Genomic DNA, 16,821 nt, shown 5'->3' on the forward strand with positions numbered 1-16,821 from the left:
GGGCTTCGCATGAAGATTGAGGAGCGACGGGGAAACCATGAAGAGGTACACGTAGAAGGAACTCTGCTCAGGTTGATTTGATGGCCTTATACCCCGCCTCATTCCGAAAAAGGGCTCGAGGCAGGGATTATTAGCTAGTGCTGCGGTACTCTGTGGAGTATTTCCTTCTGCCCTCTCTCGCGGACACTGGTCAACCGTATAGTACTATGAAAGGTAGCATCTGGCCTAAGACATGCGATCCTAGACGTTCTTTTTAAAGACCATTTGTTAATGTTTCTCTATTTTGAGAGAGAGCATACAGGGAAGGGGCTGAACGAGAGGGAGAGGGAGAATCCCAAGGGAACTCCCTACCACCGGCGCAGAGCCCGATGCGGGGCTCGATCCCAGGGACTGTGAGATCATGACCTGAGCCAAAACCAACAGTCAGACCCTTGACTGAGCCTCCCAGGTGTCCCAATCCTATGAAGTTCTTAATGGTTATTGTTAATAGATTTATTTAGAAATATACTCCATTATAAACTCCTGTAGTAATCTCATTCTCCATGAAACACCTAACCCGTCTACGATCATATACTTGATGGAGCAACATAGAGTTATCAGTGGCTGAATACGTGTTTGGAGAGGTACAAGTGTGTTCCGTGTAAGTTCTGTCCCAAGTGGTGGACTCGGGAGGACATACAGTTCTTACAAAGACTCTTGTGGCGTTTTGGGTTAAAAAGAGTTGTCACGTCAAGTGTTCTGGCAGTCTTTCCCCTTCCTGTGACTGTCAACATTTAATATTTTCTCCGGTTCATCATGTGCTCAAGGCCCCCCCCACCCCCCCACAGCCCCCTGGACTGTCACAGAGGGCTGGTCAGAGGTTGCCTAGGCAGCGTCGACAAAGGGATCAGAGGAGCTGGGTTGGCCATCCCAGTTCACCACTTTGTGGCCATGTGATCTGGGACACTCCTCTGTTGCCTCTGAAAAGCACTTTCCCGTGTGAAATGGGGATAATAAGGGTTCCCCCATCTTTGGATTTTTGCAAAGATTAAGTCATTGTGTGCCTGTCAACTGGCGCATAGCGCAGCGCCCGGCACGGGTTGCGCCCTGAGTGCGTGGCTGCACGTCTCTCCCTTTCTGTAGACCACGTGCTTAGGCGTGCTTCCCCAGGTGCCCCTGGCCTGGATCTCACGCGATGGCGGGGGGCCTGGGCCGCTGGCTGTGAGACCACAGCCTGCTGAACCTCGGGGAGAGACAGAGTGCCACGCAGAGGAAGCAGCCAGAGGTACACCCAGGAACCAGACAGGCCTCAGCCTGGTTTCCTCTCTGCTCCCCTCTGCCTGGGGACTCACCCTCTCTCTGCTTCCTGCCACCATCTTTTAAAGTGTGGAGTTGGCTTAGCCTTTACCTACTTCATAGGAGTGTCCTGACAATAATAGTGTCAGGGTTGTGTTTAGAGCTGATTTGAATATGTGCTCGTACAAATCCAAGAAACTTTTCTTGCTCCACAATGCCATTCAACCAAATAGTTACAGAAACCTCACTGTCAAGATGTCTGCCTTTCCAAGTTGTGATTTATTGTAGAGAGCCAGGAAGCCCTCTTTGCCTTAGCCAAGCTCAACTGTTACCCCTGTGTTCATTTGAGTAGCAAGCAGGTATCTCTCTCTCTCTCTCTCTCTCTCTCTCTCTCTCTCTCTCTCTCTCTCTCTCAAATAAACATTAAGGCCAGAGAGGTGAGAGTAGGTGGATAAACCATGTTGGGTTAGCAGACCTGTGTGGTCAGGTGGTCACTTTACAGTCCATGCAGTAGTCCACACTAATGGTCTCTGTGACACCTATAGGGAGCCAGACTTCCTGGGCTCCGTCACACTGTCTGGTGTCCAAAGTGGAATTTGGAGGTTTAATGACCCTGTGTTGGCAAGCCCTCTGTGGTCACAGGGGCATGGGACAATCAGGCAGAGCAATACTGCCATCCCTTTAAGAATTGTACTTCAGGGGAGCCTGGGTGACTGAACCAGTTAAGCAGCTGACTCTTAGTTTTAGCTCAGGTCATAATCTCATGGTTCTTGGGATGGAGCCCCACGTTGGGCTTTGTGCTAACAGCATGGAGCCTGCTTGGGATTCATTCATATATTCATTCATTCATTCATTCATTCTCTCTCTCTCAATAAATAATAAATTTTAAAAAAAAGAACTGTGCTTCAGCTATGCTTGTGGATTTCACAGGAAACATGGGGGCCAGGGCCAGTACAGGATGGGTGTAAATGCAGCCCCTGCCAATCCCCCTCCTACACGTGCACAGGAATCCTCCACTCAGGGGAGGCAGGTGGAGAGGGGGAATCACTGCTCCTGGGAAAGAATGAGCCACCAAGTTTAGGCCCTTTGTGCATTTCAAAAAAGTAGGAGGTGGAGGATGGTGAGGAAGGATCAGCTCTAGCTTGGGCCCTGGAGGGAGGACACCGTTGATGACCAGTGCCCTGTTGGGAATGGGAAACTAAAACCAGTGTGAGTGGGGTCCGGGGCTGGGGGGTGTGTAGCTGCCAAACAAGGTCTGGGATCCAAAGGTGTATCAGGACAAGCTGAGGTCAGACACGGGTCAGCACAGCAGAAAACATAATGTGTGAGAAGAGATGAGCCCAAGAGTTGAGTCTGGGGGAATCTGGAAGGTTGTGTGGGCTCGGGGTTGGCATGAGCACAAGGCATGGGGATTAGGCTGGGCTCCCACTGAGAACAGCCTTTGGGAACAGAGACGTTTGAAGGCCCAGGCTCCCTTAGTTCCTCAATCTGACATCCTACAGGATGTGGCCAGAATGCAGGTAGCAGATGGGATCATTAGGCCTACAGTGATGTATTTACAGGAAAATTAATCAGCTGCCAGCATTTAAAATAAAGAATTTTTAACATAAAAACCTCAGTCACTGGCTTCTCGGGTGAAGTCAAAATGTCTGCACACACGTGTTTATTGTCACATGAAGATGTCTGGCTGCTGTCCCGTGACTACTGGGCCTCTCTGGTTTGCCACAGTGCTCACCCTTCGCCGTTGTATCTCACGTATGACCCACGTCACTCCTTTACAGTACCGTCCCGTCTCTTAAAGTTGCTTGAGTTCGTTATCCTCACCATCCTAAAACCAGTTTTCTGAAGGCTAAAGTTCTCTCCTTCAATAGATTAGAACAGCACAGTGCTCCTCACAGTTGTCTTTGGTATGGGGCCAGTATTTTCTGTTGTTCAGATAGATTGTGAACTGATATGTGGTCCTATTTTCCTAGGACTAGAATGGAGTTTACATTTGACTCTTCACTCGAATTCAGCAACATCTGAACTAGTATATACTCTGTTCAACAAGAAGACTCCACTCACTTAAGTGTTGTGGCAAAACCCACGATTGCTGTAAAGGTCGCTAAATGCCGACCATTTCCGAACCGGTCGTAGCTGATCAGTAACATAATTTAATGATCTACATCAGTCCCTAAGTCACATTTGAATAGCACTGTAAGAGTGAATTTATTTTATTTTATTCTTTTTTTTTATTTTTTATTTTTTTTTTTTTTTTTTATTTTTTAAATTTTTTTTTTTCAACATTTTTAATTTATTTTGGGACAGAGAGAGACAGAGCATGAACGGGAGAGGGGCAGAGAGAGAGGGAGACACAGAATCGGAAACAGGCTCCAGGCTCCGAGCCATCAGCCCAGAGCCTGACGTGGGGCTCGAACTCACGGACCGTGAGATCGTGACCTGGCTGAAGTCGGACGCTTAACCGACTGCGCCACCCAGGCGCCCCCATTTTATTTTATTCTTTAAGGAGTGTGGTTTCAAATCTAGGAAAGGCCTCGAATAGGACCTGTATTTGATGTTTCATTTAGTGTTTCTGCTTCAGAGTCCTTCATGAAAACGGAAGACTGGTACGTCATGTATTTAGGGTTTTGAAATCGCTGCGGGGAAAATCTCTCTCCACTGCATCTTTTTAAACAAAATCAAAAGGAAACCGGTTTGCGGCAAGGAGGCAGGTCAGGTAGTGTCGTTGTGGGACGCTTGGGTTCTGCCACATAGGATGAAAGGAATTCACCAACTCGACTGTGGAGGAGAGAGCTTTCATGACATACTGGGACAGAAGAGTGCCAGAAGAGGGAGGAAAGTCAGGTTCTGGTCTCCCACGGGTGTGGTTTCCTTGGGGGCGCATCAGCTTCCACAGCTATAAAATGAGGAGGTTGGACAAAATTGTTTCAGAGGTCTGCTCAAGGTGTACAATTACCAGTCTGAGCTTTTCCCAAGAAAAGTCTGTACTGACAGTGGGTAAATGGGGCACAGAGGACAGGAATTATTTTTTAGGGTGTCCATTTTACAGCTGAGGCCACTTTGGCCCAGAGCTGACCCTCAACTCTCCAAACGTCACATGGCCAATGGGTAGAACAGTGAGTATGCCAGTCCTGTTCTCATACCTGCTGTTGGGGTTCCTCTGCTACTATAGCCTGAGAGATGAGCCTCAAGAGAGAAAGTGTGTAATACTCTCCTCTGGGATAAAGAAGCTATTCTTTTGGATACAGAGATGTCGGGGTTTGTTGGACCTCTGGGTAAGCACGAGCAACATGAAGTTTTACTTGCATTTTATATCGAAAAGGCCAGATGGGTTAGGATCAAGGACTGATTTTATACAAAGCAGGTGTTGTTCCACTGGTCATTGTAATAGCTAGATCATGAACCCAGCTCGTCAAATAAGGCGTTCTCAAAATTCTGACTCTGTCCACTGACTTGGTGTTAAAGGTGATTATATAATGGCATCAGAAGTCTGTGCTTAAAAGTTTATTCTTGAAGTACCTTAATTACTGTCCTTTTCCACGGAGTTCTCCTGTCTTTAGCTGATCATAGGGCCTTGAGGGAAGCATCCATCAGAGTAAATAAAAAACTCTGAGAAGACAACAGAGACTTAAAATGTTTGTGGGTCACTTGCGACTTGTGACAGTTTTCACAAATGCAAAATCTGGTAGGAGTATATAATGAAAACAGTACAAGTGAAGGGGAAATTTTTTGTGACATGCAAAATAAGATAATAAAGCCAATCCAAAAAGACTTTTGGAGAAAGTATCTACAATGCATGATGATTAAACCTGTTTTCAAAAAAATCTGGGGTAGATTTTAAATATGTGTATTTTAACAAAGATTCACAGAAAGGTTTGATGTATGTCCTCATTTTGAAAACACTGGTGTAGAAATTTCTACTAAAATTTGAAAAGGAAGGTTGGTACCATTTTTTTAATGTACTGAAATTATGACTAATAACACTAATTTTGTTGCCTAATGTCATCAGGGAAAGCCCCAACTGGACTCTGGTAATTAGAAACATAGACAATAAGGGTGCTAATAAATCTCTAGGGACTTTGCATACAGCAGAGAACTAAAATATTGATATTAATAATATTTTCCCTATTCAGATTTAATCTATGGACAGCTGAATACTTCTTTTGATTTGATTTTTTCTTATACAACTAATCAATACTAACATAGCAAATAGAGCTAAAGTTTTCGAACACCTCTTTTTTTAAGGCAAAGGAACAAGTCTTTATTACTTTTTAAGGACCTCTGGAAAATCTCAAAGAACGTTTAAAGTACAAAAGACGTTAAGTTTTATTTCATTTTTCATTTTGGAATCTGTGTTGGAAGGTAAAATTGAAGTTTCCAGGACATTTGAGAATTAAGATGGGATCATAGGCGCCTGAGTATATGAATGATTATAGCTTGGCTATTTATTAATTAAAGTAACAGTACAATATTTAAATGAAGATACAAAAAATGCAAGTTTCTTTTACTTTAAAGAGAACAATCAATTTTCTTATGATAAAGTAATAAGAAAGTGTTACTGTGGTGAGATATGCTATCTCCCCTCTTTGGGTGTAGATTATATAGGAGGTGAGGTGAGAGCCTGAATAATGGCCTGAGGGATATTCAGGTTCTAATCTCCGAAACCTGTGAATGATAATTCACAGGTTTATATGGCAGAAAAGGATTTTGCCGATAAAGCCAGATGGGAAGGCTATTGCAGATTACGTGGTGGACTCTTAATGCAATCACAAGTGTCCTTGTAAGAGAGAGGCAGGAGGAGGTTTGATGACAGAGGAAGAAGATAACATGAGGACTGCTGGCTTTGAAGCTGGAGGAAAGGGTCTGCAAGCAAGGAATGCAAGGAATTTGGCTCTAGAAGCTGGAAAAGGCCAGGAAAGGGATTCTCTCCCCTAGGGCCTCTGGAGGAAGCATGGCCTACTGACACCCTAATTTTAGCCCAGAGAAGCTGATTTCCGACTTCTAACCTCCAGAACTGCAAGAGAGTAAATATGTATTGTTTTAAGCCACCAAGTTTGTGGTAATTGGTTAGAGCAGCCATAGGAAATTCTGGAACAAGTGATTTTGCTTTGGACAGAAACATTCCCTTTTTGGCACTTAATTAAAATCAAAATAAGCATGTGTCATTATCTTGAGACTCCTAGTAGAGTCTCAGTCATATATAGTCTCATTCATATTTATTAATTATAGCTTTTAGGCACTAGTACTTCACAGAAAAAACAAGGGGGTGGATAATTGTGAGTTTCTGTCATTTTAACAGAGCTCGAGAATACACTCAGCCTAGCTTTCATTTAGCCACACGATTCCCTTATACGTTTCACAACATGGCAGAAGTGAATATACATTCATTTTCAAACCCAAAGATATAGCCTCTTTGTAGCATATACAAATAAGAAGCAAAAGTATATAAATTAAAATTATGCCTGTAATGAATGTTTTAGTTTTCTTACTTAGAAATGATGGAGGTGTCCATTCAGTGTCTACTAATTATTTCATAATATCAGTCAGAGGTCTTCAGTTATCTAAAGATTTTGGAAACACTTCTTTTTTTTTTCTTTTTTTTTTTTTAACGGTTTAAATTTATTTTTGAGAGGCAGAGAGACAGAGTGTGTGTGAGTAGGGGAAGGGCAGAGGGAGAGGGAGACACAGAATCTGAAGCAGGTTCCAGGCTCCGAGCTGTCAGCACAGAGCCCAACGTGGGGCTCAAACTCACTGACCTGAGATCATGATCTGAGCCTAAGTCATATGCTTAACCGAGTGACTGAGGTGCCCCAGTGGAAATGCTTTTCAAGATGACATACTATAAGACCTCATTACTGTGGAAATACAAGTTCATTAGAACAATGATTCAGTTTGCTTAAACGTAAATTGATGTTTTTGTAATCTTAAATATTCAGTAGGTAATTCTAGCCTATTTGATTATAAACCTGTGTAAGTTTAGCAAAAATATATACCCAAGAGGCAGAAAAATGTATGCTTGTTTTATATTCCATGCTGATAGAGAAGACATAGTTGGTTTCATTAAATCCCAAATATTAGACTAGTTGAAATTGTCAAATATTTACTTCAATTCCATGTAAATTTGAATTCTTAAAATATATTTTAAACACTTTGCACGTTTCAGATACTTAATTTCCATATTGTAGGAAATATTTGTTATATTCAGTTTATGTAAGCAATTACTTATCTACATATGCCAATCAGAACAGAGCTCCTTTAATTTAAGAAAGAGACTTTATAATCTAATACATTAATACCATCCAAAGGTAGGAAAATGCTACACATTCAGCAGAATTAGAGGTGAAGGCATTTCTGAACTAGAGATATAGAGACATACAGCTACAGAGAAATAGCTTTAATTTTATGATTTTAGCCATGGATCAAGAGTAAACACAGAAACAGAAAATCTTCCCAGTCCAGATTTCAAAAAGCTGTTTTCCTCCCAAAGGTCATGTGATTCTGAATTGATTTACACTTAAAAAAGAGTAATAAACAAAAAGACTGACAAGCCAGATTCTTTGTTGCCTCTCGCCCAGCAGGGACTAGATGTCTATAAACCCTAAGTCCATGTAGAGAGATCTCCAGATGGTCAGACCCCAAAACCAATTCCCATCCATTTTTGCCAACCATAGGGAATAACTTAATGGCTGTAAATGAACAAAAACGAAACAAATCCATGAATATTGGAGCAGCTTTTAAAAGACAGAAAAAGGCAGAGCGAACACAGTTCTGTTGGCACTTTGGCTTCACCTAGAAGTGCCAAGAAAAGACCATGCTGGGCTTTCACTACCCGCACAATACATTCTCCATGAACAGTTTACCTGGCTCTTGCAGGTGAACCTGTGGGCCACCTCATTATGAGTTTCAAAGTGTTTAAAAGATATTTTTAAAAAAAAAAAGGTAAAATCGTGTCACTCACAGAGACATGGGTACATGTTAAGAGATGTTATGACCTATGGAATGGACAGGTGTTAAAAACCAGTTCAAAAAAGAACAAAGGAATGTTGGTTAGGAAGGCTGAAATAAAGAGGTCATTGGGACCGAAACTGGTTTTATTTCATTGTGAGAGGGGACACAACTGAACCTCCTCTGGACCACGTCCTCCTCATTTGTATCGCTGACCTGCCAGCCTGTATCCTGGAGCTGACGGGCAACCAGTCCTGTGGCCGTCACCTCGCAGGACGCGGAGAGTCGGCAGTGCCAAACCTTGAGCTTCTCTAGGGACGGGACAAACTGTCCAATTGATGACCGGTCCCAACTCAGGAAGAATTGCTGACCCCTGTGTTCTAAAGCCTGGCAAGGGCCCTCCTGGCAAGCCACTGGCGAGCCCGCTCACAGTTGAGGGAGCTCCGTGCTACTGCCATCAGCAAATGCTACTAAACAGTTTAACTCTGTGGGTGTACTTCTGCCTCCTGTCACTTTCTGCCATTTTGATTTGGAAGTGTCTGTGTGGGGGGCATCTGAGAGAAGGTGTCCCATAGGATTTGAAGATGTAGCCTGCAAGCAAAAATGGGTATATAGCCCGGAAAGGTAAATTGGGGCCCTGTAGCAGGCTCTTGGATACTGTGAGTCCCTTGTCTTTGGCCTTCTTGATTTTAGTGCAGCTGTGGGGAAGAGCTCCACATGCATTGCCAGCATCCCACATCAACCACCGACTACAGGTCCGAGGACACACTGTGGCATTTCTCTTTTTTCTGCCTCAAGGTTTTCTCCTGTGCCAGAGAATGTAGCTCAAGCATGAATGAGAAGTGTGGTGGAAGGTAACACTTAATGGAGCTACCTCCAAACGAAAGGAGACAATAGTCTGTGGATATTGTCAGTCTCTGTCCTTAAGATGGATAAATCGGGGTCTAATCTTTATGGTCCTCTGTGGATCCCCAAAGAGAATAAGCTCCATTTGCCACAGTGTTAACCAGTTTAATGCCGTCTTCATTAGCCCTGCTGCCTTTACTCCTTCACTGTTTCAAAGGCTTAGCTCCCAGCCGAACTGCCTGCATCCAAATGCTTGCCTCAGGCTCTGCTGCTTGAGAATAGTCATCTGAATAGAGGTGGTAATTTGAACCACAGCAGGCCAGGCATGTACAGCTGTGGAAAAAGCAGCCAGATTCCTTCAGGGTACAAGTTCTGTCAGAGGCTGCAAAGGAACAGAGGGGCAAGTGTGTTTGAAGTTTGTGCACAAGAATGAATGAGGTTGTCCACCGAGGATTCTTAGCTGGATGAGGGGAAATAGAGGATTCATTTGGTTTGAATGCTTGGTAAGAATATAGAAAAAGTTGTAGTGGTTCTTAGACAAGTGAGTTGAATGGGTAGAAGGTGGTGATTAGCATAGGATGTTTTCAGTTAGTGATTTCAGAGGTGTTTATTGTGTCTTGAATTCCTAGGAAAGCACTCTTAATAACTCATCCCTTTCATATCGGCTGTATTTGGGGAAAAGAGGCTAGGGTTCATCAGTCTAATTTTATAATACAGTTGTTTGAACTTGGTAACCTGACACAATTGTCATCATTTTAATCAGGTCACTTCCCAGAGATGTGCCTTGGCCAGACACAATGTCTAGCTTCAGGAAAAAAAAAAAACCATAATGTGTCACCTGTCTCTGAGACCAGCTGTGTTTTATGAACTAATCTAAAGATAATACTTTTAATTCATACATTCTTAGAGGCGTATGGGAGGGATGTTGCAGTATAGCTGTGTGTGTGTATGTGTGTATGTAGAGCTTCATATGATAAAAGTTTATAAATTTCTGCCACAACATCTCCTCAGTTTTTTGCATGTCTACACACACACACAGGCACTCACATGCACACACATACACAAAATACAAAACTTCAAAAGGAGTCTGAGGGGCGCCTGGGTGGCGCAGTCGGTTAAGCGTCCGACTTCAGCCAGGTCACGATCTCGCGGTCTGTGAGTTCGAGCCCCGCGTCAGGCTCTGGGCTGATGGCTCGGAGCCTGGAGCCTGTTTCCGATTCTGTGTCTCCCTCTCTCTCTGCCCCTCCCCCGTTCATGCTCTGTCTCTCTCTGTCCCAAAAATAAATAAAAAAAAAAAAAAACGTTGAAAAAAAGAAAAAAAAAAAAAAAAAAAAGGAGTCTGAAAGGAAACACTGAAATGTCAAATAGTTGTCTTAGGATAGTGAGGGTATGGGCCGTTTTTTCTTCTTTCCATTTCTTTGTGTTTTTCATGCTTCCTCAAGGAACATTTATTAGTTTTTGTTGGGGGTGGGGAGAGTGGTCAGGCATGATCTACTGGGCTAGCCACAGGTCTTTGTCTTACTCATTTGTGCAGGCCCAGTTTGGCACATATGGGTTCTCAATATATAGTCAGCGAATGATGAAAAGTAAAGAGTAGATCAATTATATTAATCTCATTTCCACAGATAAAAAGGCAGAGGGTATCATTTAAGACATTGCAATTACAAATGATAGCAGACCCACCTAAATGTGTCTTAAAAATAAATATAGGGGCGCCTGGGTGGCGCAGTCGGTTAAGCGTCTGACTTCAGCCAGGTCACGATCTCGCGGTCCGTGAGTTCGAGCCCCGCGTCAGGCTCTGGGCCGATGGCTCGGAGCCTGGAGCCTGTTTCCGATTCTGTGTCTCCCTCTCTCTCTGCCCCTCCCTCGTTCATGCTCTGTCTCTCTCTGTCCCAAAAATAAATAAAAAACGTTGAAAAAAAAAAAATTTAAAAATAAATATATACATGTATGTACGTGTTAAAATATGTAATTTTTATATTTTTTATATTTTTATTATATATAAATTTTTATATAAATAAATTTTATTATATATAAATAAATTTTTTATGTATATAAATAAATTTTTTATTAGACCTCACCTGATACAGAGGCAGAGTGATCCCATGGTTGGCTGATTTACTGGCACAGCAATGTCATCAAGGACCTAGGCATTTTCCGTCTTTGTGTCTGTTTCCCCTCATGATTGCAAGAGGACTATTTATGATATATTGCCACAGAGCAAACCACCACAAAAGTTAGTGACTTAAAATAACCATAGTTCTTTTGCCCATGAACTTGTAATCTGACAAATCTTGGCAGAGTCCACTTCACTCTGTTCCATGTGGTATCAGCTGGAGCAGCTTGACTGAAGGCTGGGGAATCCACTTCCAAGATGGCTTACTCACATGGCTGGCAGTTTGGTACTTTGTTTTCTTTTGGTTGCTTAGGTGGGGCTGAGGGCTGGAGGCCTTGGTTCTTTTCCAAGTGGGCCTCTCCTTGGCTCCCTCAAGGGATGGCATCTAGGTCTTAAAAATGAGTGTTCTGGGGCACCTGGGTGGCTCAAGTCGGTTGAGTGTCCAACTTTGGCTGAGGTCATGATCTCAAGGTTCCAGAGTTTGAGCCCTGCATCGGGCTCTGTGCTGATGGCTCAGAGTCTGGAGCCTGCTTCGGGTTCTGTGTTTCCCTCTCTCTCTGCCCCTCCCCCACTCACCTACTGTCTCTCTCTGTCTCTCAAAAATATGTAAATGTTAAAAAAAATTTTTTTTAAAAAGAATGAGTGTTCTAAGAGACAAAGTGGAAATTTTCTGCTTTTTAATGTGTTTACCCAGAAAGTGGCAGAGTCATTTTTGCTATATTCTATTATTTAAGCATTCACTAGATCTCAGATTTAAGAAGAGGAGACATGGACCCTACTCCTTGATGGGAAGAATATCAAAGAATTTGAAGGGCCATGTTTTAAAACTCATACAGGTTGTTATAGATCTAGACATCACATATAGGCATGACCAAGTCCGAGAGAAGAGAATGGTTTCTTCCTGTGTGCTTTTTTCTGTTGAGGGGGGAACACCTTTTCATTCAGCAGAATTCTACTCTGGTTTCATTGGCCAGACATGGGTCAGGCTAAACCAGTCCCTAACCATAGTAATAGAGAGTTACAGATGCCTCTAAGGTATAGATACCCTTGTCCCTACAAAGCAGCTGGGTGGGGCCTAGAAGAGATAGATCAACTTCATCTAATTAACCCGGTGAATATACCATGCAAATAGCATTGTTTCTATTTGTGAAACAAAAAAATTGTAGGAGACTAGTCTATACAAATCTTGATTTACTCCAGGAGCCAAATGTGTGAGCATCTTCCTTGAACATATGGGAGGGTGAGCATGTAATCAGAACTCTGCCTTCAAGGAAGAAAGGAGGAAGAATACCAATTAAGAGTAGGAGGCCCATTGTATCTGCATCACCAAGGTTCAGGAGGTTCAAGGGCCCAAAGCCAAGACTGAAACCCATGTTTTTGGATGCTTGGCCCATTGCTAGTCTTTTAGCCAACACTGCTTCTCATGGAGATGTAGAATGTTAAGAAGTAGATAGGGTTTAAGAGGTCATCATGTCCGACTTTGCACTCTATCTAGAAATCCCTTCTTTGGTTTCCCTTAAAGGTGGTCCACCAGCCTCTGCTGGATAGCTTTCAGTACTCAAAAGGCACCGTTGCATTGCTAAAACTTTCTTGTTAGAATGTTCTTTCTTATATAATAAGTTAAGTGGGACTTTTCCTTTCCCCTCCCCCAAGAAGACATCAGGCTCAGGTGCTGTATGTGCCACATTCAGAAAAAAAAACCAAAAACCAAAAAACAAAAAAACCACTAAGAATTGGCCAGATTCCTTTTTTCAGGATTTTCCAACTGTGACAAACCAGCCCTCCAACAATCAACCCCCACATCCCCACCCTCAGCTTCTATAAGGAAATAGCTGACGGCAGGGGAGAGAGAAATAGGGGTTTCTATAATATACATGCCCTCACTTCCCCTCCCAGAAGCCACCTAAAGTGAGGTTTTCAAGATGAAGAGTGTTCACAACATGGGTAGCCAACCACTGCATTTCCTGCCTTCTAAGCTGGGAACCCAGAGGCCCACCCCACTTTTGCTTTCTTGAAATTTCTCATTGGTGTATACCCTGTAGTTAAAGATTATTCATGAGCATAGAGACTGAGGCCTGATTCTCATTTGTAGATTGCTGAAGGTGGGAGACTTGAGGGAATAGCCTGGGGTGAGTAGAGACCAAGGTGCCTGCCATAAAGGGGACAAGAGGTCTCCTTGGTATCAGCTAGCTATTATAAGTTACAGACTACCTAAGACTTAGTGTTTTAAACAATAAGCATTTATTGTTGCTCATTAGTCTACAGGTCAACTGGGCAGTTCTGGTCTGGGCCAGGCTAGGCTTCATCTTGGCTGAGCTTGCTCATGAGCACACACTCAGTCTGGGTCATTTGGGAATGACTGACTGATCTGGGATGACTGCACTTGGAATGGCTCACTTACATGTGGTCTCTACCTCCGTAGCAGGCTCTCCTGGTGGTTGCAGGACTCTGGGAAAGTCAGAGCATGTAGAGCTGCAGTCTCTTGTGATCTAGGCTCAGAACTGGGGCACTGTCACTTCTTCCACATTCTGTTTCCACAAACCACAGTTGAGAGGAGATTGGGGGGGAAATAAGTCCATTGCATGATAATACCCCACCAGCTGACACTACTAAGTAGAGATTTTCACTTGTATGGAAATCAACCTCTTTTAATCTTCAGCCCCATGGTTAGACCTGATTTTTTTTTCCCACTACAGCAACACTAACACATCTACTACCCCTTACTAACATGTCAGCTCTCCAAATATTTACAACTATCCTGACTCTGTTTTCTTTTTCATTCTCCAGATCCTCCAGTTCTTTCTCTAATGGAAGGCTTTGTAGCCATCAAGGTTATGGTACTTGAGATACAATCTGGCTTGGCACTTTTTTCTTAAAACATGGCATTCATAATTGTGTATGATGTTGCAGACTTATTTCAACAAGAGCTGGTAGCAGTGGGACTATGTTTCATTTCATTTTATTTAATTTTTCGGCATTAATCTGAACTCTTATTTTATTTATGTGCCCAAATGATGTAGCTTTGGGAGGAGCTGAATGATACAATTGTTTTATATGGATAGATATAAATTCTCCCAGGTTTTTTTTTTTTGTCATACTGAGAGCAGCTAAGCCAAGATTTACGCATCTTGTACCTATACAGTGTATTTCTATATATCATATATAGAAATATAATATATAAACATATATTTATTTTTATGTTATATATTTTTTATATTTATATTTTTATATAAATATATAAAGGTAGGGCTTGATATTTTTTCTTGTTATCTTTCCTTTTCTTGGATTCACACCCAGGGTATCAGCCTGTTGAGATGATTTTGAATCGTGACTCTCTTGTCTTCCTGGTTTTGTCCCAGCTATCGTGTATGTCTTCAGTCCTTGACAGGAATGTGAGACTAGGACAGCCCCAAGGCCAAGGTCCTGCACACTCCTTGATATACGCCCTTTAGCCTGAAGGGAAGTAGTGAAGAATATGAGTACAGATTGCTTATTCAGCTGCAAATCCCATCTAACCACTCATATTAGCATAGGAGTTTTCTGTGACTTTCCCCCAAGGACGTCACGAGGGCTTTTCTGGGGGGTGCTTTTTTGGTGTTTTTCTGGAGACCTGCTAAAAACCACACACGTGTCTGTAATATCCACCCACTTATTAACCACAGATATTTTTTCTTTGTACATTAGTTCAAAATATTGATATTGTAAAATATTAAGGCATAGAGACAGGACTAGAAAATAATATAATAAACACACACATACCTCCTTGCCTACTTTATCTGATAGTCACATGAAATATTTGCTTCAGAATTATCTTTTTGTCTCTTTAAGAAATAAAATATTATTAGTATAATTAGGGCACCCTGTGACCCTTGTCATCATTTCAGAGTTTATCATTCTCATGCATGATTCATAACTTAACTATATTTGTACTGTATCCATAAATACTATGTATTGGTTTTGTAGGTCTTTAATCCTTATCACACTGCAAACATTCTAAAATTTGTATTTTTGCTCAACATGATATTTTGAGAACTATGCCGCTGATGAATGTAGTGCTGGTTTATTTCTTGTGTGTGACTTAAAACTGTTCTATCGCAGGCAACAATTTTCTGTAAAGGGACAGATGGTAAATATTTTCGATTTTGCAGTCCATCGTGGTCTGTGTCTTGTTCTTCATTTTTGTTTGTTTTTACAACCCTTTAAAAATGTACAAAACATTCTTAACTCATGAGCTATACAAAAATAAGACCTAGTTTGCCAACCCTTGTTCTACGATAGAACTCTAACACTGTTTCTCCATTCTCCTTTTGATTCATGTGTCCTCCTATGTCTCAGTTTCCTTTATAGGGCAGAAGAGACAATGGCTGCCTTGCTTACCTCCTTAGGAGGGTAGGAAGATAAGTCAGATAATGGATTTGAAAGTGCTTTGAAATGTTACAAAGGCTGTTTTATTCCTTTCCTCTCTTCTCTTCTCGCTTCCCTTTTCTTTCTTTCCCTTCCCTTCTCTTTCTCTTTTGTTGGCCTAAGTAGGTTCTGAATTAAATTTCCTTGAAGAGATATGGGAGCTCATGTGAAATTTAGATGGTCAAGACACCCATGAAGAGCATGAAGACGCTATGGGGCAGCTAAGGATTAGGGAAGTCTGAGCCCAAACAATGTAGTATTATATTCTTGCTGGAGGTTTCTCCACAGCTCTGGGGCATCACTGCTGGGAAATTCAGGGGGCACTCTCCTTCCAGGCAGCCTCGAAGCTGGAACACAGTTGGTACTTTTTTGAAATCCTCTGAGACTAAGGTCAGAAGCTTGGGCTCATAGCCTATTCTGCTATTGAATAGTGTCACCAAGCTGACCTCAGAGACCTTTTGTCTCTTAATTTATAAACCGCATCTGTCAACACAGGCTTCACGGGATTGTTGTGAAAATTAAATAAGATAAGCAGAAAACATCGGCTTGTGGTACAAGCCCTTGGTTAAGATGCTCACCAGAGGTTAATTTATCACTGTATCACTGATTGTTTCTTTATGGAGGGTCCCCTTTTAGGGAAACTACACTAGATAGCAAGTCTGCAAGGGCTGTATGCCTACCCTTTTTTTTTTTTCTTTTTTTTTTTTTTTGGTATAGCATTGGTAACTTTAATGGATTTGAATGAAATTTTTAACCTTGTAAAAGGTGATTCAAGTAGCTTGGATTCCATGTTTGGCTCCTTCTCTGGTCTTAATGCAAAGCAGTGATGAATCAGTTTTTCTTCATGGGAAGGTATTGCTAATGAATTTAATTTCTTTAATAGATAGACAGCTATTCAGATTTTTCATCTCCTCTTGTGCCACTTTTGGTAAGTTGTATTTTTCCCGGAATTTGTCCATTTCACCTAAGTTACCAACTTTATTGGCAAACCCTGTTAATAATATTTCCTTATATATTTAATGTCGGTAGTAATATCCCCTCATTTCTGATAGTGGTAATTAACATTCTGTCTTTTTTTTCCTTGGTCAGTCCAGCTAAGGGTTTATCAGTTTTGTTGATCTTTTCTAAGAACCAGCTTTTGTATGTCTACCTTTAAAACTATCCTAAATTAAGAACTTTAATTTGAGAAAAATGTGCATAAATAATAACATTCCTCATACATTACTGCAAACACG

General features: G+C 41.9%; 1 protein-coding gene across 2 annotated transcripts in view; it reads left to right on the forward strand.

The window, feature by feature from the left end:
- XK (X-linked Kx blood group antigen, Kell and VPS13A binding protein) overlaps positions 1 to 16,821 on the forward strand; it is a 63,874-nt gene that overhangs the window by 28,398 nt on the left and 18,655 nt on the right. The gene's annotated exons all lie outside the window — the stretch shown is intronic.

This window comes from Neofelis nebulosa, chromosome X (assembly GCF_028018385.1).
Source record: "Neofelis nebulosa isolate mNeoNeb1 chromosome X, mNeoNeb1.pri, whole genome shotgun sequence".
Taxonomy (NCBI): domain Eukaryota; kingdom Metazoa; phylum Chordata; class Mammalia; order Carnivora; family Felidae; genus Neofelis; species Neofelis nebulosa.